Source organism: Mustela nivalis (assembly GCF_964662115.1).
Source record: "Mustela nivalis genome assembly, chromosome: 14".
Classification (NCBI taxonomy): domain Eukaryota; kingdom Metazoa; phylum Chordata; class Mammalia; order Carnivora; family Mustelidae; genus Mustela; species Mustela nivalis.
The window spans coordinates 38,967,089-38,990,827 of record NC_139033.1 but is presented as its reverse complement, the minus strand read 5'-3'; the positions used below and the strand labels follow the sequence as shown (position 1 = coordinate 38,990,827).

Genomic DNA, 23,739 nt, shown 5'->3' with positions numbered 1-23,739 from the left:
CCATTCTACACCATGGAGTCAAAGATGTGCTGGGACCACATCAGAGAGGCCTGGCCATGCTTACGGTGAGGTGACGAAAACACAAAGCAGGAAGCCTTTGCCACTGCTGGAACCAGAGGATGGAGGCAGTGTCCTAGAGGCCTGACGCCATCTTACCCCACTGCCCTCCCTCCCACCTCTCAGGATACCCACTGTAAGGCACTAAGGCAGGGGGATTGGAGAGTCAGGCACCACTGGAGCGGGGGTCCTTTTCCACGCCAGAGGTAGTCGCCACAGCCCCTTCCAATTCCTGATTTGAGAGACAAGAAAGAAAGACCCTCCTCTCACTGGCCAAAGTGTGAATTTTTAAAGGCTCAGGGCTTACCAACCCGTCTTCCATGACTGTAGTCAGAGGATCCAAAAGGGGGAAGAGGTTGGAAGAGAACAGAACAAATTATGTGGGGCTTGATTTCCTTAGTCCTTTATTCATCTCATTAACAATCTTCTACAAAGCTGCCACATGGCCACATAATGTGCCAGGCTTCACAAACACAGGCATGAACCAACATGGTGACTCTGCCTCTAAGAGCTGAGAGTCTCCTGTTGACCAAGGCTAGTTGGCCACTGGAGCCACAAGCTGCCTCTCCATGGCCGACTTCCGCCTTTTCCCCCAGCCCAAAAAGTTCTCAGCCTCATAATCTGGTACCTTCTGGACTATTTCTATGAAAAATTTGCTAAGAATTAACTTTCCCTCCCTGCTTCAACCAATACTATGTGTCTGTTGTTCAACTTTGGGAAATTCTATTTTCAAAGGAATTTATTATGTAGGAAAGTAGAATATTGCCTATGTAAGAAAAATGCATGTTGTAGAGGACACTCTCAAGGGATTTGTAGCATCAGAGCCATAGAGGGTCTAATAGGGTTATTGAGACCATATCAGCTAGCCAATAGTGACAGATCAAAAACATGAGAGGGTTTTGGCAAGAGGAAAAGAACCATGGCCATTGACCCAGAAGCAGTGGAGCAGCTTATTCCAAAATCAGTATTTATTCTCTAGAGTGGCTTATCCACAGTCTCCATTTGCTTTACATTTTTCAAGTACCAATTTCAATATGCTACACCCTCACTTCAAAACAACAACAACAACAACCAAAAAAAAAAAAAAAACCTAAAATGTACTGGAAATTTGAATATGTTGATTTCTAAACTGCATCTTCTGGGCTGCTTCTCATTCTTGAAAACAAGACATGATTTTATCTTTTTGGTTTTGATTTAGAAAATACCCTTCTCAGAAAGGAAACCATTTGAAGTTCCCCTCTAAGTTGAAGTCAGCGGAGACCACAGAAGGAGGACAAGTTCTAGAGCTGGGCTGCCCAGTAGGGTGGCCACTAGCCACATGTGTCTATTGAAATAAAATACACAATAGATTCCAAAGACTTAATATTTTTGAAAACGTTAACTATGTCATCAGTAACAGCTTATACTGATTCTATTGTTGAAATAATAGTGTTTTGGAATCCTGAGTTAAATCGAGTATATTACATTGATTTTACTTATCTCTTTTTGCTTTTCTTAATGTAGCCAATAAAAATTTGAAAATAGGAGCTATGGCTCACATTCTATTTCCACAGGATAGCACTGTTCTAGAAGTATAATGATCTAACGTGGTATTTAAAAAAAACTAATTTGAAAGATCTACTCACTTATTTGGAAGCTAGGCAGTTTAGGACTCTGGAGCCCTGGTCTTACTAAGCAGAGCTTTGGGAGTTGGAAAGTAACTCAGGCTTGAGGAGAATCTTCAATTGCCATTCCGCATGCTGAGTTGGCGTGTCACAGATAAAACACTGCTTCACTAGGACTGAGGAAGCCCGCTCTCTCACCCTCACACTGTCCCTGACCAATTGTACCCTTCAGAAAGTTACTTAGTACCTCTGGCCTTATCGATTACAATATAAAGAACGTGGATTATGCCATCACGAAGTCTCCTTTACCTCCCACAGTCTATGATCCCAAATCCTCTCTGTTCCCATAACATAGGAACATGGCAGGAATATTAATCAATTATTGTTACTGACCAAACAAGAAACTTCAAACCAGCTTGGAGGAAAGGCAATGTTGTCCTGTTTCCAGTGTGTTCAAGATAAAGGAATACACTCAAAACGATCAGCTACCAGATCCCTGACACTTGGGCTGAAGAGATGTGCTCCATCTGGGATTTGCTCAGTTGAGTCAGCAAAGACTTTCTATTTCCTTGAAACGACTTCCTGAAGTCATTTTTCACAAAGTTCCAACTCTCTAAGATGTTCTGCCATAAATGTCTTTGCTGTCATCAGGCTAGGAGCCTGCCAAACTTCGTCTCCCCAGGACTTCCTGCCGGGTTCTCCCTGTTCCCATAAAGTCAAGGGCCATGTATGTGACCACCCTTGGGTGAGTACAGAGGATTCTCTCTCCTTTGATCATATACAATCAATATTGTGGTCAATCTCAGTGCCCTTGAAGAGCTGGGACATCTCCACATACTCTCATTGATAGACTGGAGACATAGGAAGTTGCTAGACCAGTAACTCTGCTGATTATTGAAAAATCAAGATGCTCCAAATAGAAAACAGAGCTGGTATGATGAGCAGCAGAAGAGGATGGGGGTTGCAGAGTGCTGGGAGATGTCAAATCACAGAGGTTACGGAAACCAAGCCATTGTCAGGGGACCCTCACAACAGTTTTGGTTTAATCACTCATTCCTTCAGGTCCACCATTTCACGTGAAGGATTTGTCATGAAATCATGACATTTTTAAGACGAATTTACTTTTTGAACCTGTAAGAGTGAGAAACAACCAGCTGGTCCAAAAGAGAAAAGCCCAAACATACATCATGGATGGAATATTTGGAAGAAAGTCGGGAAAATGGAACTTTAAATGTTGTAGAAGGAATGGGCCGTAAAACCCAAGGTGACTTCTGTACCGGGGAGATGGTGAAGTAGATCTCCTAGATACTGGGTTACCAAGCGTGGCTCCATTTCAATTCTGAGGACCATGGGAAGCAAGAGCAAAAGTGTGGAACCCCCCTTACCCTGCACCCCACCAGGTCCTCAGCGAAAAACGTTTGTTTATCTCTTATTTTATAATAGTAAGCAAATGTGAGATTGAAGCTATTTCTCTCTGTAGCCCCGGTGCTAGGCATGAGGTCTGGTCATAGTCACGCAGGAAATGTTGAATGAATGAATCAACGAATCGCATATAGAAATAAGACATCAAGCCTCATCATTCTTTGCTAACATTTGACCTCATGTTTTAATTTCGGAATTGCTGATTATAAGCAAATATCACGTAGGGATGAAATAATATTAATGGTGAGCCTCACATGCAAAAAAAAAGTGGTCATGGCCCCTGTCATTCTTAGGATGTACTTGCAAGGGTGCTCTATGCCCCTTCTGTTTTCCCGAGGCCCATGGCTTACCTGTGGGACGTGGACACTCCGTGGTAACGTCAGTGTCAGTATCACCAAACTCACTGTTTGAACAAACCCCTCAACCTCTAATCATTCACATCTTGTACTCTAAGCACACGAATGTCAACGCCGTGAAACTCCTTGTTTTTTCTCGACTGCCCTCTTATCAGCAACCACCAGGCAAGATTATACTTTCTTACTTCTCAGCCCACAGTTAGAACTGTTCAGCGCTTCCATTTGTGTGTTCGCTACTGGCCCACATGTCCGTCTCACACACAGAAGTGGAAGTCTCTTGAAGAAGGGAATAATTTCTCTTTCCCATTGTTTCATTCTCCCTTTGCACCAGCAGTTAACCACAGTACAGTGTTGCTGCCAGATAGATCCTCCAACGATGCCTGCTGATTTGAGGAACTAGGCAATGTCTCTAAACGTCTACACTGTTCCTTTAAAACGGGGTTTTCGTGCTGATTTTGTCTCGCCTGCTTGAGCCTGTCCCTCTGTGCTCTACAGGTCTGCCTGACAGGGTTTCTGAGAAGGTGCCATCTGCTACTGTGAATTTACAGTCTCTTTCAGAAAAGAGGGAAAGTAAATAGGGAAAGCAGAAACCACATTTCTTCAACGAAAAAACTGACACAGCACAAATGGGCCCTGGAGAAATATTCCATTGATGTGTCCAGTCTTGAGTGGAATAATGCCAGGTCCACCTTGTTGCGCCATGATGTCTTCCTTCTGAAAGACGGCCATATGAAAATAGAGCTTGTCGACGGATCTTGGATTTCCTGGAGTCGGTCCACATTCCTTGATCTTTTCTGCTGAGTGAAATGCAGGAAATTTAGCTTGAATCTGACGGCTCATTCCATGGGTCCGTGGAGAAACCTCTAAGATTCCCGTGCATAAATTTATTACATTATTAGCTGGTCTCCAGGCTGCGTAGGGAATATCAAGATGCTTCTATATGCATAAAGGGCTCAGGAAGTACATTTTTGAAAATAACAGCATTTTACTCAAAATGAATCTCTCTCAGTGGCCCTCCCTCAGTTCATCTTTCCAGCTGTGACATCCCCGTGTCTCCGAGACAGTATCAGGTCAACGTCGAATATCGAATCCAAGAGAAAAGAACTCATTAAGACTACCTTTCTCTCCACAAATACATATTTACAAATTATCTGTAGGTCCGGTGTCCAAGCGTTTGTTCTCTGGAGTCGAGCTTACTGAATTTCAATACTTTTTCTAAAAGTGAGTACTCATGAGTCCTTGGAAAAGGTACCAGTGTTCCTCAGCCTTCAGCATCCCGATCGGTGATGTGCGGATATTAACAGTCACCACTGCACGGAGTTTTTTAAAAAGTCGCATCGCCTGGGAAGGGTGTGGCATGTATTCAGTATGATTTAATCTGTGCCCCTGAACCACTGTTCTTATTAATAAAAATGCATTTTTGAACATCTAGAAACGATTTCTAGTCTTAGCAGAGCCTCACAGATATTGACGGTCTTACTCCAATAGCCAATATCTTGGAGCCTGTATCTTTCTGAGATTTGCAATATACTCAGAGGCCGTAGGAAAGCCCTTTCCATGTTCGCCACTTATCTTTGCAGCTTGGAGCTGCTGCTGGGCCTTCCAGGTCCAAACTGCACTCAACCGTGTGTGAAGAAACCCAGAAGAAATACTTGCTGCCCTATTGGGAAGTATGGTTCATGCACTTCTGGCTAGCAAAACCCTCAGACGATTTGACCTGTGGCGCCCACTGAACTCCAGCCTCCTCTCGTGTAACTCCCCGCATCCAGAAATCACAGGCAGCTTCGAGCACAGGTGCAGAAAATCACGTCAGTCTCCACAACCCGAAGTGACGTGTTGGCATCTGCTTTCTTCCAGAGGAATCTTCTGGAGAGTGGGGGCAGATTTCACTAGGGAACCTTTTGAAGATTATCTCAGACTCATTCTCCTCTCGAATACCTTGTTATCACCACAGACAATCTTGCGGTGTAAATGATTTCCAGCCGCCTTTGTCGAAAATGACAGAGTCTGTCCTGCGAGCTGTTCGTGGAATTTCTGTATCTTGTTAGTGGGGGGCTGAATTCACTGATACTTAAAAGCAAAAGCAACAGAGGCTGAAAGTTCCCAGATTGGCAAATCCAGTTCCTTTGAAGGGAGGTGTGAGACTTTGCCTACTTTTTCTTTTGTTTCTGCAGCTTCTCTCTGTCTTTTTCTCTCTCTCTCTTTTCCTACTTTCTTTTTTAAACAATCAAGAACACAAGTAATTGTCACCTCAGTATCTGAATTCAGAACTCTGGAAGGCTCTTTATTCTGGGAAACACGTAGGCTGAGCATTCCTGAAATGGAATCAACAAAACCTGTGTGCTCCCAGGTGTGACGAGGTAATTGCAGGTGCAAATCGGTGACGGCGGGAACAACAGGCAACTGAGTGTAATAAGCAAGTAATAAGCAAGCCGCAGCCCGACGCCCTGCGGCTCCTCGGAACTCGCGCTAGGACTTGGATCCATTTGCATTTCTCCAGCCCAGGAGGTGCATAACAAGACTCTCTTTATACATTCTACCGGCCTCATCTGTCGGTGGAGGAATTTTGCCTTCAACTCGTCCTGGTAATTCACAGGGGTGTGCGTGAGGGTGAATGGGTGTGTGTGCGTGGACGTGAGTGTGCGTTGCACACACACCACCACGCACACACTGCATGTGATTGGAGGGGCAGAGATGGGAGGTGGCGCGGATGGTGTCCATGCTCTCATCTCAGTCTTTCAACATAAGAGCCTGCTTGTTTGAAAATTCTATCAAAATGCAGGGGTCTGAATGATTTCCAGAGCTCCAGGGCCACACACGGACTGAGAAAGAGAAAGTCAAGAGGGTTTGGGGGGGGTGGGAGGATCAGTCATAGCTGTAGAAAGCTTGACCTTCATCTGAAACCTGAGCTGATGAACGTGACTGTGTTTTTTCTGTCCTGCCTTTCTTCTACTCACTAAGCTTCTTTCTTCTGTTTTTTTTTTTTTCTTCTCCTTCCCTCCCCCTCCAAAAAAATCAAAAAGGGTTTGCCCGTTGACGAAGATGGAAGAGGGTTAAAAGGAACTGAGAAAGAAGCAGAATATTCTCCAATTCCTATTTGTCCCCAAGTCAAAGTCTAGGCTAAGTGATATACTTTCTGGAATATTAAAGGTAAAAATAATAGGGTTCTGTTACTTTGACTTCATTTCAGGAGTTGCAGCAGGAGCCCACGCACGGGTGGGGAATCCCTCCCCTACCCCCCAACCCCCGTCCCCGGCAAGACTGTAGCTCACTAGGGCCTGGGGGAGCCCAAGCAGGGCCAGCAGCTCTCCCTCAGCTCATCGTACCTCGAATAGGTAACAGAAGAGAACCACCCTGGGACTTCCTGCAAAGATAGTGTAAGAGGATGTATTCGTTTACTACTGATGTCGTAACAGATTTTCACAAATTCAGTGGCCTGAAGCAAAACACGTGTGTTATTTTTCTGTTGTAGAAGTCAGAAGTCCAAAAGGGGACTGGCTGGATTAAAATCAAGATGTCGGCAGGGCTGTCCCCTTCTGGAGGCCCTGGGGAAGAAACAGTTTCCTTGCCTTCCCCAGCATCTAGAGGCCTTCAAATCTCTTTCTCATTCTACCTCTTCTCCTGTCTACTTGAAAGGACCCTTGTGGTCACCCTGTACCACTCCAGCTGATCAGAATAACCTCCCTCTTTTAAGGCCAAGTGAAAAGCAAACTTTATGCTCTCCGCAAACGTGATGCCTCTCTGTCATGTAACAACATAAACACACACAGGTCCTGGAGATTAGGAGGCGGACAACTTTTCGGGGACTCTATTCTGCCCACCGCAGAAGGGGAAAAAAAGGATAATTCAGAATGACAAACCTACACAAAACGGAGACAGGCCAAAAATGATGGCCACAGAGCAGAGAAAAACCACAACTTAATAATTCAACACAAGCTAATGGGCACTAAGAAAATAATATAAGCAGCGTAAGAAAAACATAAATTCAAGTTAGAAAATCTCAGATGTGAGTTAGCTTGGCAATAGTGAGGATGAAAAAAAAAAATGTTGACAGGGCTCAGGAATGATCCGAAAGGAAAAGCAAATAAATGAAGAGGAAGTGTCAGAAATGGACCTCACAGCCAGTGTTTGCAGGCAGCAGGGCTCATGGGAAGGAGAGGTTGGCTCTGCCAAATGGGGCTGAGACCTAGAGCTCCCAAGAAGCTGGAATCAGCGCCTCGCAGGCACCGTCCACAGCACACCTCTCCCCGCCCCTCCGGGACTGCTTGTCCCTTCCAGGTTTCATCACCGCCTGTCTGTAATACGGAAGAACCCTCTGGAGGTGGAGGGAGGACTAAGGATACGGAGTCCCTTGCTGGCCTGGGCCGCCGGGGCTGTCGGGCTAGTGGTCCCTCAGCCGTGCACCTGTCCCACGGCTTGCTCTGCTCCCACAAGCCGCCCCACCATTCCGCTCCTTGTTCTGCCGTCTCCTGGAGGAGAGTGGGGTTTTCTGCCAGTGAAGGAGAGAGACTGTGCCTTGCTCATCACTGTGACTTCAGGAGCTCGTAGACTGTTTTGCACACATTAGGTGGCCCGCCACGGCACACCAACTGCAATGCAGTTTTGCTTAGTCATGGTTGAAATAAAGAGCCTCCCCCGCAGGTAAGGATTGGAGATGCGGCGGCTTCACAGAACTGCTCTTCAAGCAGCTTGAGACCTGGCTTCTGAGAATGGCCGTGACCACTGCTGTGCTGCTGCCTCCTGAGATGGTCTGCGTGGTCAACACAAATGGGACAGGCTCGCGGAGCAAGGGCATCCAGAGAACACATGGGAAAAGACCTGCCTATCAGGACCGAGTCTGGTGCCATTGCACTTCTCCCCGGGGCTAGGACTGCAGCCTGCTTTCCTTGTAGATGCAGCGCCTGTAGGAGCGGGTCTCCATTCCTGCCTCACATCTCCCCCGCCCCTGGACACTGGTGCCTGCAAGGACTGTCCAGGCATCCAGCTGTGAAGGAGAGTCCCCACTCCTCCAATACCTGACCTCCTCAGCTGTCGTCTTTATTCACCTGCTAAGACACAGACTAAGGCAATCAACACGACCCTGAGGAACGTGAACGCCCATCCATCCTGAATGCGCCCACTGAGCACCTACTGTGTGCAACCCCAAGGTCTAGGCCAGAAAGGCAAGTACAAGTAAAGCCTCATAGAGCAAGGCAGGAGTCAAGTGAGGCGGGCAGCGTAGGATGGACCCTTTTATTTCATATTGTTTAGACGAGGTAAATGTTTCTGAAAAAAACAAATTGGCAAGTGCACTGGGAGACTAAAAGTTCTAACTTTTGGATGCAGTGACTTGGATTTCAACCTTGTGGCCGACAGAAATAAATCAGCTGATGACAGAGATTTACCAATAAAAATGCTCAGAGCAACATTGTGTAGAATACTGAAAACCAAAATAACCTAAAACAACAACACGTTAATAATTGACAAAATTCTGGAAAGTCCATATACAGGGTATTTTGTAGTCTTTAAAAAAGCAATTACTGGGTCAAATGAGTCCAATGAAAACAGCGGGAGTCAAAATGTTAAACACACTGTAATCCAAGTTTTGGTTTTAAAAATATAGTTGTAGAAAAAGCTATAACCTGTCAAGATTATAATACTTACTATCTGGCATGATACACGTGATCTTTTCCTGCCTTATTTCTTTTCTTTCTCTTTCACACTCTATCTTTTCCCCTGGCTGTTTTCTAAACTTTCTACAATGGGCACAGATTGATTGTATAACCAGAGAGGGAAGAGAGATGAAGGGAGAATCTCCATGTTACAAAGAGTGAAACAGCCTCACATGTTTTTACTCCCTTAGTATCTAATTAAAGACAATTTTTTTTTTTTTTAATCTATAAGCTGGGGCACCTGGGTGGCTCAGTGGTTTAAAGCCTCTGCCTTCAGCTCAGGTCATGATCCCAGGGTCCTGGGATTGAGCCCTGCATTGGGCTCTCTGCTCAGCAGGGAGCCTGCTCCCCCCCCCCATCTCTGCCTGCCTCTCTGCCTACTTGTGATCTCTGTCTGTCAAATAAATAAGTAAAATCTTTTAAAAAAAAAAATCTATAAGCTGCCACCAAGTAAGGAAAGAACCTACCTAATATTTTAAGCTTCAAAAGTGATGGCCTAAGAAAGGAACAATATATTTAAGAGCAGAGATGAAACAAATTTGGCTCTTAATGTCACCCCCAACCAAAGTCATATTTTTGAGGTTGAGAAATCTTGAAAACAGTTACTAATAGCCCACTCAATTAAAAATAATAGATACACAGAGCACTTGGGTAGCTCAGTTGGTTAAGTGTCTGCCTTTGGCTCAGGACTGGTCTTGGGGTCCTGGGATGGAGCCCTGGGTTGGGGGTTGTCTCTGCTTAGCAGGGAGCCTGCTTCTCCAGCTCCTTCTGCCCCTTCCCCCACTCTTGCTCTCTCTTTCAGATGAATAAATAAAATCTTTTTTAAAATAATAAACATAATAATAGAGAAGAAGAATACTGAATGATACCATAACCTCCATCAATTTCGAAGTGGGGGGAAGAGGTAAGGGAGCAGGGTGCTTCGTGGAAAGGAGAGGATGGAGCTATCTCTCTCTGTGGAAATGAAGTCTCCTGGGACTCGGGTCAAATTCAGAAAGGACTTCACACCTGAGAATATTCTCCATGTGAGTAGGATGAATGCCAAGATTAGGTGAATGTACTTTTGAGATTTTAAAGAGTGTCTCAGAGTAGAGAGCTAATTCAGGTAGTCTATTAAAAAAAAAAAAAGTTTGCCTAACACTGCACAGAAGTAAGAAAAGAAGAAATACCCAGCCCTCAGGATGTCCTTGAGAGGGAAGGACAGATGAAAGAGAGGTAAAACAGAGTTAAGAAGTCACTCACACAATGTCAGAGTAAATGGAAGTTTGACAGAGTGCTGCTCAAGCATGAACAATATAGAGAGACACAACATGGCAATTCTGTCAATACAGCAAGCATAAGAATTATCAAAAGGAACTAGGATGCAAAATACGCACAAAGGCAACAACCCAGGGGCCCCTGGGTGGCTCAGTGGGTTAAGCCTCTGCCTTCAGCTCAGGTCATGACCCCAGGGTTCTGGGATTGAGTCGCACATCAGGCTCTCTGCTCAGTGAGGATTCTGCTTCCCCCTCCCCCCTCCCTGCCCCCGCCTGCCTTTCTACCTACTTGTAATCTCTGTCTGTCAAATAAATAAATAAAATCTTTGAAAAAAAAAAAAAGGCAACAACCTGGAAGAGGAAACCGAGAAAAGTAAAGATAGAGATAGTCACAATGTCTTCATGGCAACTAAGAAAGCTTAGTAACACAAACTCAAAACAGAATCTCGAAGTTTAAGGGGTTGAACAGCCAAATGAGTGGAAAAGAGAGACTAGAGAGCTAAGGAAACAAATCAAGAGTCAAAAGAACCCCATAACAAATACGAGAATTAAGAAAGGAAACAAATGTCATTGGAAGAAATCTATCAATAATGCAGAAGAAAGGAGCATGACATCACAGTGAATGCAGACTAAGAAAAAATGAGAAGATTAAATATATTGGATTATGAAATTAAAGGTAATCATATAAAAATAATTTGTACATATAAAGCATAGAAGTAAACAAATAGAAAAAAAAAAATACATTCATGGGGTTCCTGGGTGGCTCAGTCGGCTAGGTGTCTGACTTTTGATCTCAGCTCAAGTCTCAGTCTGAGGGTTGTGAGTGCAATCCTTTAAAAAAGGTGGGGGGCGGGCCCCCAGGTGGCTTAGTTGGTTAAGCATCCAAATCTTGATTTTGGCTCAGGTCATGATCTCGGGGTCTTGAGATCAAGCCCCACATCAGGCTCCACACTGAGCATGGAGCCTGCTTAAGATTTTGTCTTTCCCTCCCCTTCTGCCCCCCTCTCACACCCACAAGTGCTCTCTCTCTCTTTAAAAAAAAAAAAAAAAAAAAAAGATACATTCAGGGCCCCTGGGTGTCTCAGTTGGTTAAGCAACTGCCTTCAGTTCAGGTTATGACCCCAGAGTCCTGGGATCAAGTCCCACATAGAGCTCCCTGCTCAGCAGGGAGCCTGCTTCTCCTTCTCCTCCCCTCTCTCACTATTTGTCTCAATCTCTTCAGTAAATAAGTAAAATCTTTTAAAAAAGAAGACATATTCATAGATACAATATAAAATTTTTTCAAAAGCAGAAAGGGCATATCATGTTATAAGAAAATCTGATAAACATTCATCACTAAAAAAATCCTACTTATGTTACTGAAATTGAGAAAAAAATAATGATTTCTTTAGTCATTCAGATAGGAAAAGGAAAGAACACAAAGTTCTTAGGGCAAGACACCCAAGAATATCAAACCAGCTTGCAACCTAAAACAAAAGGAAACTGTAAAAGCTTTCAAAAATTACATAACTCATCAGTCCTCCTCCAAAAGGAATTTTCACTTCTGTACATTTATCTTTCATAAAATTCAGTTTAATTAACTATACCTCAGAAACCACAAGGAGACCATGGCTTCTCAGTACTATTCTCTGCTAACACTAGTAACGGTCCCCTGGAAATATGGCAGGAAAATGACAAGCCTAGAAATCTTACGTTAGAAATCCAAGGGCATCTTAAAGATGCGTCAAAATGGTCTAGTACCCAGATTAAAGACGTTCTCGCTGGCCAAATATCAAAAAAACAACTGTGGTAGAGAGCTACAATACTTGGATTAAAGAAAGAATTCATGAGTTTATACCGATGTGGAAAATAGGGGATTGAAACAATACCTAAAAATGTAACATCATTGGTAAGAATTAATTGGCCAAGGGTCATCAGTGGGAGCTGAAAGCATATGTGAAAAGCTGTAGAAGGATAGATTACATACAGAATCTCAAAATATCACTCCACAGTTCACCTAATTACAAATGGAAAGAGTACCTTTACAGTGGAGAAATCTGGTAAATACCAACTGTGACACAGTATTCCAAGTTAACATCCCTGATAATGGGACAGACAGGATCTTTGTGCATCCTTAAGGAGGCCGTGGGAAATATACATCACCCATAGAACTTTCTAATGCAAAATGTTTGGCCACATATGCAACCGTCAAGGCTTGGACATGATCTACAAAACAATTGGCCTGAAATCTTCAAATATATCAATTTCATGAAGACTAAAGGAGTTTAAAGAGACACGACCACGAAATGCAATGTATGATTCTAGATTGGATTAAAAAACCCAAAACCATATAAATAAAAAAGTATTGAAAAAAATCTTTTCAGATCTTTTTAAATCTTTTTGGAACTTTTTAGATCATTTGGATTATAGACTGTATATTTAATAACATTATTGCTTTGATATTCAGTTTCTTAATTTGATAATGATTTGGTTTTGTAAGAAAACATGGAATCATATACAGATAAAGAATTGGGGGGAGCAGTTTTGGAAAAAGTTCCTTGGTGTGGGTACAGCTCATGGATTAGCAAATCAGAAAGAGGAATCTACCCTAGGGAAATTTATTAAGTTTGGGTCATGAATGATACACTAGAGTATACAATTCTTTAGAGGGATACCAATGTACCAGAATAAAGCTTCTGCTCTTGGTAAACTATCAGAAAGTGAAGTGACAAGCTGAATAGTAATGTGTAAGTATAAGAAGTGAAGAAGAAACTCAAACACCATCAATAGGCATTGTTACTCACTTCTTACACCCAATACTGTGCTATGTTCTTAAAAGAATAAAGCATGGACAGCGCCATAAAGCTCAAGGTCCAATTGGCAAGACATAACTTATACACATGAAACAATTTAAAAGCAATGCAAGACACCATGTCCTCAAAGGCCAAATTCTGTGGTTTGAACTAAAAATGTAATAGGAATTTTTGGAAGGAAGAGATCAATGTCGGATGAAGTCACTGGGAATTGGGACTTGTGACACATTAAAACAAGTACAGAACTTGATCTTAGTGCAAAAGCTACCCACATGTGTGCTGAGGAAATTCACTAATGGGGAGTGTGTGATTAAAGCCAGGTTTTGTTAATCAGAAGAGCTTTCATGGGGGAGAATTTTGAGGAAAATTTGAGGGAGAGATGCAAATTATAGGACTCGATAAATATATGTTAGAGAGAAGGCGACCTTAGAGATCATCTTTCCAGTTTCATATGTTTATGAGTAAAGAATCTTGTCCAGAGAAAGCCTGCAGTGAATAAGAGAGAAAGGGGAAATCTGGTTAATGGCAGGAAACTGGATGGGAATTTAGAGACCTGTTCAACTTTGGCAAGCCACTCAGGATTTCTAAACTTTTGGTAATGAGGCAGAGGGGATATTTTTCTATCAAGATAAGGTGTCTCAACTCTTCCCTTTGGATCTGGGCTCCCTTAATGACTCACCTGACCAGTTGAATGCAGTGGAAGTGACACTAGGGGATTTCTGAAATGAGGTCATTGAAACACTCATCCTTAGAGACCCAAGCCACCATATTAAATAGTCCAGCTACTCAGAGGCACCATGCTGTGAGAAGCTCAAGCTCTACTGAGAGGTCCTGGAGGATATGAAGTAATATAAGGAGAGGGAGAAAGCCAAGGAGCTCTACAGTGCCAGACACATGGGGGAAGAAGCCATTTTGGAAGTGACTCCTCCAGTCCCAGCTGCCCCAACTGATGCCCTGTGGGTTGGAGATGAATCACCCATCCAAATCTATCTCAAATTCCTGACCTACACCAGTGCGTAAAATAAATTGGTTGGTTTAAACCATTAAGCTTTGAGGTATTTTGGTAAAAAGTAACAGATAACCCAAAAACCAGTTTTTCGTGTCCCTTGTAACTCTTCAGTTCTCTGCTTTTGGAAAATTCCACAAGAAGAAGCAATTTATAAATGCTTAGCTAAAGAAGTAAGCAAGCACAGAGAAACAAGTGGGTTTGAACAGAGTGGTAGTTTGTCGCAGAAATAATAGGTAGTACCTCTGGGAAAGAAGCGAGGGCCAAGAATTTCAATTCTTATATCACTTGGTAAGGATATGGAAAGTTATTTTCTGATTGGCAAAAATAGCACCATTTTCCTTCCATCCATGCACCTGACGGCCTTCTCTTTAAGTGTAGTTATCCTTTTCAGTGAGATCTGAGTGATAATATTGGTTCCCCGACTTTGAAAAATGGCTTTGACAGCAAAATATGGCCATCACCAACACCCTTCACCAATAATTTCTAGCTCTTTTCCAGATACATAGTGGGATTGTACTTCTGTCCCCGTGGGTGTGAGGGAGGTCATGTGATAGATATTTGAGTTGTGAAGAAGTAACACATGTCAATTCCAAGCCAGGCATTTAATTGTCAGTTCTAGACTTTCCAGAGCTCTTTCCCTCTGGCCCAGTGACCAACAACTGATATGGTCTGGCTCCATCATCCTAGATTCCTAAGTTAAATCTGGTGATCAAATCTCCCTGCCAACCCATGACAGACACAGAACATGAATGAGAAATACACCTTTGTTCTTTTAAAGTCACAAAGATTTTTGAAATTATTCAACTGCTGCAACGTAACTGAGCCTATTGTGACTGAACCACCAGAGAATATTGCAAATGCTCTTGGAAACGGAGAAGTGAGATGGAATTGTGAGCTACTGTTATTTCCAAGGATGGTCTTCAGTAGTCTTCTGAGTAGGGACGCAGCCCAAGCGATTCATTCAGCTGCCTACTCTACGTGTTTCTGGCCTCACCTTACTGAACAGGTCATCAGCTTCTCTGAAAGAAATTTCTGCATGTACCAGATCATAATAATAACAATGACAGTCATAGAAACAGCAGAAGGAGCAGCCACCATTTATGGAATACCTACTGTATGATGGGAAACCATGGTATATGTGATTTCCCATCCTCACGACGTATCTGTAGAATCGGTTTAACACCCCATATTTTTACAGACGGAGACAGTGAAGCTAAAGAAGAATACTGTGTTCTTTCTGTTTCTTTCCAACCTTCAGATCTCCACTTATGAAAGGAAGTCTAGTGCCGTGGTGAAGAAAAGTGAGGGTCTTCTCTATTAAACCCATATAGAATGTGGTAAATGTTCTGAACACATTATATGCTTGCTTTCACTGGTGTTTTCAAGGGAAGCTAAAAGCAGCTGAGACAGCTCTGCATCCAAGTCATCTGGTGCCCATGTGTGAAGATGTGCGTGCTTTCCTGTGTCCTCACAGGATGGCACAGATATTAATTGCTTAATATGTAAGAGGCACAGGCTGGGAACAATAAGCTTCAATTCCAACGTCAGCTTGGTTTTACCTTCATGGGACCCAGCATGGCACTCCCTACAGGCCTCTTGGGGCTTGAAAGCACCAATAAGATCTTCACCCCACTCAGGGCATGTGGGGGATGGCACCATGGCCAGAGCACCAGCCCAATTAAGCACATATGGTCAACTTGAAGGGTAAATATGTTCAAAATATCCCTGGCCCCACCCTGAATTTTGGGTGGCCCCCACACAGCCTGGAACTAGTATTTGCATGCAGAGATCTTAAATTAGAGCACATCAAATAATTCCTATCAGAGTGTTTCAGTCTGGTGTAGGACATTAAGACATTCGGAAGGGTCTGGAGAGAAGACAAGAGCTCACGCTGGTGTGATTCCCGTCAGAATGACATGGACTGGACCAAATTCCACTGACCTGTCTCTCTCCCTCTCCTGGAGACACCAGCACCAGCATTCTTTTCCTCGGTTAATCAACCCTCTCCCTTTGGGTAGGCCTCACCCTAAGCCTCAAATATCACCCTCTCCTCCCATCCTTTCTCTTATGCTCCTGAAATTCCTCTGTCTTCTCCAAGACATCGCCAGGAAATGTAGTCTCCTGCTCCACACATCTTGTCTGAGTTCAGAACTCCTGTATTTCAACTTTCTGGCTTTCCTTCCCAGAATGACTCCCCAGAGGTGTGTGTGTGTGTGTGTGTGTGTGTGTGTGTGTGTGTGTGTGTGATACCCTGCAACATCCTTGGGCTTCCTAGACAGGAACACACATTTTCCTCATTTACTCCTTCAATTAATAGGAGTATCAGCCACCCAGTGTGCAAAGCATGGGGCTTGGCGTTGGGCATGGCCATGAATCATGGAGACACCATCCCTGTCCTTACGGCACTTCCATTCCAGCAGGGCAGTTCTGTCTCCACTCTCTCCAAACCACCCCACCGTCCATCCCCAAACAACCCTCCTTTATGTGCTTTCCTCTGCCTCTTTGGTGGGGACCCTAGAAGCGTCTATCAATGTCCTCTTAGCCAAACATTTGCTATTTAAAAAAGAGACTACATCTATTGAGTGTATTATAGTCATAGTATAAAAATACACAATTTTCATTTTGAATGAGTTCATAGACAATGCAGAGTGGAGAGAAGGCATTTGACACCAAGCAAGGAGCTCAGGTTTCTAATCAGTCAGTCAGAAATTATCATATATACATAATATACACATACACATATATGACATAAATGATCATGTATATGTATATATGTATATACGTGTGTATATATATTGAATATATCATATGTATTTATAATATATATACCTTTTTTTTTAATTTTTTATTTTTTATAAACATATATTTTTATCCCCAGGGGTACAGATCTGTGAATCACCAGGTTTACACACTTTACAGCACTCACCAAAGCACATACCTTCCCCAATGTCCATAATCCCACCCCCTTCTCCCAAACCCCCTCCCCCCAGCAACCCTCAGTTTGTTTTGTGAGATTAAGAGTCACTTATGGTTTGTCTCCCTCCCAATCCCATCTTCTTTCATTTATTCTTCTCCTACCCACTTAAGCCCCCATGTTGCATCACCACTTTCTCATATCAGGGAGATCATATGATAGTTGTCTTTCTTTGCTTGACTTATTTCGCTAAGCATGATACGCTCTAGTTCCATCCATGTTGTCGCAAATGGCAAGATTTCATTTCTTTTGATGGCTGCATAGTATTCCATTGTGTATATATACCACATCTTCTTGATCCATTCATCTGTTGATGGACATCTAGGTTCTTTCCATAGTTTGGCTATTGTGGACATTGCTGCTATAAACATTCGGGTGCACGTGCCCCTTTGGATCACTACGTTTGTATCTTTAGGGTAAATACCCAATAGTGCAATTGCTGGGTCATAGGGCAGTTCTATTTTCAACATTTTGAGGAACCTCCATGCTGTTTTCCAGAGTGGCTGCACCAGCTTGCATTTCCACCAACAGTGTAGGAGGGTTCCCCTTTCTCCGCATCCTCGCCAGCATCTGTCATTTCCTGACTTGTTTATTTTAGCCATTCTGACTGGTGTGAGGTGATATCTCATTGTGGTTTTGATTTGTATTTCCCTGATGTCGAGTGATATGGAGCACTTTTTCATGTGTCTGTTGGCCATCTGGATGTCTTCTTTGCAGAAATGTCTGTTCATGTCCTCTGCCCATTTCTTGATTGGATTATTTGTTCTTTGGGTGTTTAATATATATACCTTTTGCCAAACACTGTTTTAAGTGCTGAGGATACAGCTAAGGAGACAAGATACTTTCCCTCAAGGGGCTTAGATTCTGCTAAAGGACATGGCACACTGCCCGTGGCTTCAGGTTTTTACACTGTCTGTGCCCTCTGGTAGTATACTCACACACTGGCAATTTTTCCTGGCAATTAATTTTGGCTAATAGACTATGGCAGAAATGACACAAAGCTTTGCACACTTTTACTCTCTCTCTCAGAACTCTATTGTCGCCTTGTGAATGAGACTGGATGGACTTGCCTGCTGGAGGATGAAAGAGAATATAGAGGGGAGCCCAGGTGTCTCAGCTGAAAGCCAGGTTACCTCTAGGGGCTGCTATGTGAGTGAGCCCAGCCAAGCCAGAACTACCCTGCTGACCCAGAGACTTTTGGAGCCCTAGAGAACACATGATAAGAAATGTGTACGGATAAAAGTCAGTGAGTGCCTAGCTCCATGAAATATCTAACTAGCACAAGGGGGAAACACAGTTAGTGTGTAGACAAATTAATAAATCATACCTATTCTAGAATAAATGAAATAGTATAAATAAAATGGAATATCTGAGAGTGAGGGTAGGAGCTGTATAGTGATCATTTGGTCGAGGTAGAGGGGGAGGCCCTCGAGATGAAATGGCATTTGTGCTGAGATTTAACTGATGAAAAGAAGACAGTTATCTCTATGTGGAAGAATTTCATTCCGAACAGAAGCCACCGTGGGGTATGTGGACATCCAGACTGAGCCACTGACTAGGCAGCTGAGCTCAGGGGAGAAGTCCAGATCAAAGACCTCGACGTGTTGTCCCAGGAAGTTAAGACTGCCTAGAGACCTCCAGATGAAATGAGCATCATAGAGAGAGTATCTGGGTTTCTGGAGGTATATTCAGGAGGAAGAGTCAGATTCATGGGGTTACAAAAAAATCAGGATACTGAGACGTGATGATGAACATTACAGGAAGTTTGGAATTCTGAGGTTAATTGTAGAGTAGGGTAGAAGTCATACTGAGAGTGTTTCCTGGACAAGTGAAAACTGAAAGCTTGGGAAAGTGAAGATTTAGGGCATTGTCTTGTCTTATCTGCAGCTGGAGATATTATGGCAATGGGGAACTTGCTAAGATTAAAGGATTGAGGATGGCCAGCCACACCCCAGAGGGAAAGGGCTGACTCATGAGCCCATGTTATAGATGAAAACTTTGAGGTGGTTGGTCTCATCTCTGTGCCATTAACCAGCCATCTGGCTTTGAATACATCTTTATGATCTCAAGGCTTCAGTTTCTTTCTTTGAACAGTGAGGTCATGGTGTCTTTCTCCAATGGCCAGCATTCTTTAAACTGCAAGGGAAGCATCTCTAACTGGTTTAGGCAGAGAGAAAAATTATTGGTTCCAGTAAAGATGTAAAGCCCAAAAGTTGCTCTGATTCATAAAAAAATCTCCAAAGATATCATAAATTCCCTCCTTCTCTCTCTTTCTCTTTCTCTCCACCCCCCCGTTCTGTATTTATTACCTTTATTCTCAGGATTATTCTATATATTGGGACCCATAGCAAGTCTAATTTAAGTTTTCCATACAATTAGTAAGGTCAGAGGAAAAGAGATTCTTCTCCCCAACGATGCCAGTTCAAATCCTAGAATTGGGTATCCCTGATTGGCTTGGATCATGTCCAGCCTTCACTTACACATTCTGTTTGGGAAGACAGAATATACTAAGTGGCTAGGCCTAAGTAACTATGTTCATTTCTGGATAGATAAGTGTGTGGAGGAATGGAGTATGAGAAATCTACCATAGATATCTGAGAAGCTGCTACTAAAAAAAAAATTACAGCTTGGCAAAGGTAACTACAAAGACCCATCAATCTATGATAAAAGTCAGCTGATACCTTCTGGGTACGTGGTATGTACCTAGTTTAAAGTTAGATCCATTTTCATCAACATTACACTTAATCCTCATGACAACTCTTAGAGACGATATTATTCTGAACCACCTGGAGAAGAACTGGAAACGTATAAATTAATATAGGGATATGAAGAGTCAGCATCACTATGTTCATGCTATTCTTTAAGTTTAAATTTCTGGATTTTTTTTTTTGGTCAATTTTCTCTTTAATCTCTATCTTGGTAGGGTATAGGAGGGTATCTCATAAGGAAGAACAATTGTAAGGCAGTTATCTAAGAGAAGTAAAAATGTTCCTCTTACTTGTGTAGCTGATAAGCAGCAGTTGGTTGGGAATGAGATGCAAATGAAGAGGCAGACCAGTGGCGGAGGTACATTTCACCAAGTAGGAATTGTGGTTGGTCTTACCACAAACCTACCCCTGCACATGTCCCTAGCTTTGCCTTCATTCTGTGCTCTCTGAGGGCACCTCTTATCCATATTGAAGCCTAATTTGGGAAATAAGGCCCTTTGGGTTTTGCCTTCATTTTATGCAATTGCTTTCTTTTTTTTTTTAAGATTTTATTTATTTGACAGAGAGAGCATAAGCAGAGAGGCAGGCAGAGAGAGAGGAGGAAGCAAGCTCCCTGCTAAGCAGAGAGCCCGATGCGGGGCTCAATCCCAGGACCCTGAGATCACGACCCAAGCCAAAGGCAGAGGCTTTAACCCACTGAGCCACCCGGGCGCCCCTCAAATGCGTTTTTATTTATCCTATTTCTCCACCATTTGAGCCAATACTGGCCATCCTCCAGCCTATCCCTGGTTGCATTCTCTTTTCTCACTGTCCACAACTTCTGCCCAAACTTTATCGCTCAGTCCTAATTGATCCATAAAGTCTTCCCAGTCATGAGCTCTTTTCTAGAACATTCTAAATTATAAATTGCCTGAGCTCCTTCTCCCTCTCCTGCCTTGCACGTTAGTTATCCTCTGGTGGCTCATCTTTCCAAGTAGATCGCAAGCTCACTCCTAGCACAGAGTCCCATATCCTGTAACTCTGAATCCTGCATAGTGCGTGGGGCCCCTCGGAGGCAAGAGACAGGATTTGCTGGCTACTCTGTTCCGTGCCCTCCATATCCATTAGCACTGGACTCTACCTACCTACATGCCCCTTTGAAGAAAGTAGGCCAGCTAATTGAAAATAACTAGTCAATTCCATTCTTTAAAAAAAAAAATCGATTCAACTATTTGTTTCATTGAATTAACTGGTTAACGTAGTTTTGCTTATGTAGAACTGAGTTAAAAGGAAATGACCTCAGTAGTTCTCAAATTAAATCGTGTCAGAGAAAGATCATTTCAAATTGGCAACTTGCAATGGAAACTATTCCACATCGCAATGTGCTTTCTCCCCTTAAATGCCTGCCTGTTTTATTATTGTAGGACTGCTTGTACACATGGTCAGAATGACCCCAGGGTCTGGATTTCTAAATCTAATGGCCCTGGAGTGTTCTTTCTCTGTCCAGACTTACAAGGCTGAATGGGGACTTGTGTTTTACACATTCAATAGATAATAACAGAAAGAACCCTGCGTTATTTGCTGAGTGTTTTCAGGAGGAAGCTTTATCTAATTAACCCAATATCATAAAACTATGTTCAATAATTTATGTGTTTTAATTTTACAGCCTGAGTAACATATCTGTGGAAGAGGGGGGGCATATAACAGAAGAGCAACAGCTTGTAGATTGGTGCAAAGGGGACTTGAGAGAGAAAAAGTTGCTTAAGTGTCTACAGATTAGCCCCTCTCTTAAGCCTTTGCCTCTACTCACCGTGTGTAGACAGCAAAACGTTCAGTATGACTCACTGGCAGATTCTTGGGTCGTCTCTCAGATGCCGGGGGGAGGGCAGCCAGTAGGGCAGTTGGACTACCCTTACCCCAGTGCCCCATCTCCAAAAGGCCAACCCAGCTTACTGGCAATGACTGGCTGTCTGGCTGATGGAAAACAAGAGCCAAGTCATGCTGACCTATTTCATCTGACTAAATCCTCTGGCCTTTGCTGAACCTCGGGCTTGACGTGACTTACTGTGTGATGAGAAGTATCAGAAGCCAGCCCCGGGGGTGTGAGGCAGTGGATCTGAACAGAACAGGAGGGACCGGAAATGAGAAGTGCAGTCCGTGCGGAAGCACTTCAGGTGGAGGGTGCGGGACGAGGCGGTCATGGCTGCGGTGGCCGGGGCGTTCCTGTGCTAGGCACTAGGGATTGCCCAATTTTTGCTCTTGAGACGCTGGTGAGGAGGCGTGACTAGGAGTGAGGTGGGGGGGGGGGGGCAGGGGGCAACGGGTAACTCACAAGTATGATTTCCAAAAGTGCACTCAGAAGGGCACCTGAACAGACTGGAAAGTTCTGCAGAAGGAGAACGCTTGGGTTTAAATACTGAGTCCTGAGACCAAAGGGGAGGCTCCGGGTGGAGAGCACAGTGAGAGAGAACGTGGTGCTGGAAACAGCTGGATGCACTCAGGCGATACATTTTAATCCAAAGAGCCCCTGGGCTTTGCTAAAGACACAGCTGGTCTTCTGTGCCCCCAGATCTATGGAACAAGAATCTCTTAAAGCAGTGGCCGTGCCTGTACAGATTTTTGTGGGGTTTTTTTCCCAAATATTTTAAGTTATCTCTACCCCCAACGTGGGGCTTGAACTCACCACTCTGCCTGTGCAGTTTTTACATGCTCTCTAGGTGATTCTAATGCAAACTTCTGGCTGAGAGCTTAGCTAACAGCAGCTAAGGCTGCTGTTTGGCTAGAGCAAAGGGAGTGGCTACAGACACCCATCTGAGAGGAGATTAGAAAATCCTGCTTTTGTGCGCACCCCTCAGGAACGTGACCCTTCCCCTCAAAGTAACGGAGAAGCATGAAAGGGTTTTAATCGACATGTCCTGTGATCAGATGCATGGTTCAGAAACACTGCTTTGGCAGCCTGGGCAGAATGGATATGGTATGGGCATCCAGGGGGAACCGGACAAAGGCGGCACTGGCCACACACAGGAGTCCAGGAGGTCACTTCAGGGAGCTAGGCAGGGAGTGGTGAGAACAGCCAGGAAGAAGTGACAGTGATGGGACCTGCTTTCTCCTTGGATGTAAGTGGTGAAAAGGTGGGACCTAGAACCCCTTCACTAAGGGTATGGTGGAGAAGAACCAGTGTCGGTGCACATGGTTTCCTTTTTTCCTGTGTAACAAATCATGTCGAACTTAGAGGCTTAAAACAACATACACATCACCTTACTGATCCGGGGTTCAGGATTCCAAGATGGTCCACAGGGATGTGTTCTTTCTAGAGGCTCTAGAAAAGAATCTGTTACCTTGCCTGCAGCATCTAGAAGCTCTTGCATTTTGGGGCTTAGGGCCCTAAGCCCTACACCTGTTCTTATCTCTGTTTCCCCTTCTCTGGCTCTGATTCTCTTGTGATTACATGACAGAATTCACTGATGGCATTGGGCCCACCTAGATAATCCAAGATAATCCTCCCATCTCAAGAGTTTTAACCATATCTGCAAAGTCCTTGTCACCCTGTAAGGTAGTCTGTCTCTCCGAGGATGTCTGAGTAAAAATGTCTGGTCTGTGACTGAGTATCAGAGTTTGCATGAGGGCGTACATGGGTCGTGGAGGACTGAGCTCAGAGTCCTGGTGGACAGTGGTATTTACGTGGCAAGGAGAAGAGGAGACACTTGCCAAAGGCACTTGAAGGAAAAAAGTAGGGTTAGGAAGAAACCCAAACTCTGAGGGGAAGAGGAGGAGCAAATATGAGAAGGAAAAGGGATGGCATCAGTGTCAAATACCACAGACAGGTCCAGGAAGACCAGAGTAGAAAGACATCTGTGGACTTTGGCAGCACAGAAGTCACAGGTGACCTAAGGAGAGAGAAGGTTCGAGCAACTGCTAGGAGAGGAAACCA

General features: G+C 43.7%; 1 long non-coding RNA gene across 3 annotated transcripts in view; it reads right to left on the bottom strand.

The window, feature by feature from the left end:
* Positions 1 to 21,959, bottom strand: part of LOC309848279 — a 37,853-nt gene extending 15,894 nt beyond the window's left edge. For all 3 annotated transcript variants that reach the window (XR_014302937.1, XR_014302938.1, XR_014302939.1), the window contains exon 1: positions 21,874 to 21,959. This is a non-coding gene — a long non-coding RNA (uncharacterized lncRNA). The remainder of the gene's footprint in view (positions 1 to 21,873) is intronic.
* Between the last annotated feature and the right edge of the window lie 1,780 nt (positions 21,960 to 23,739).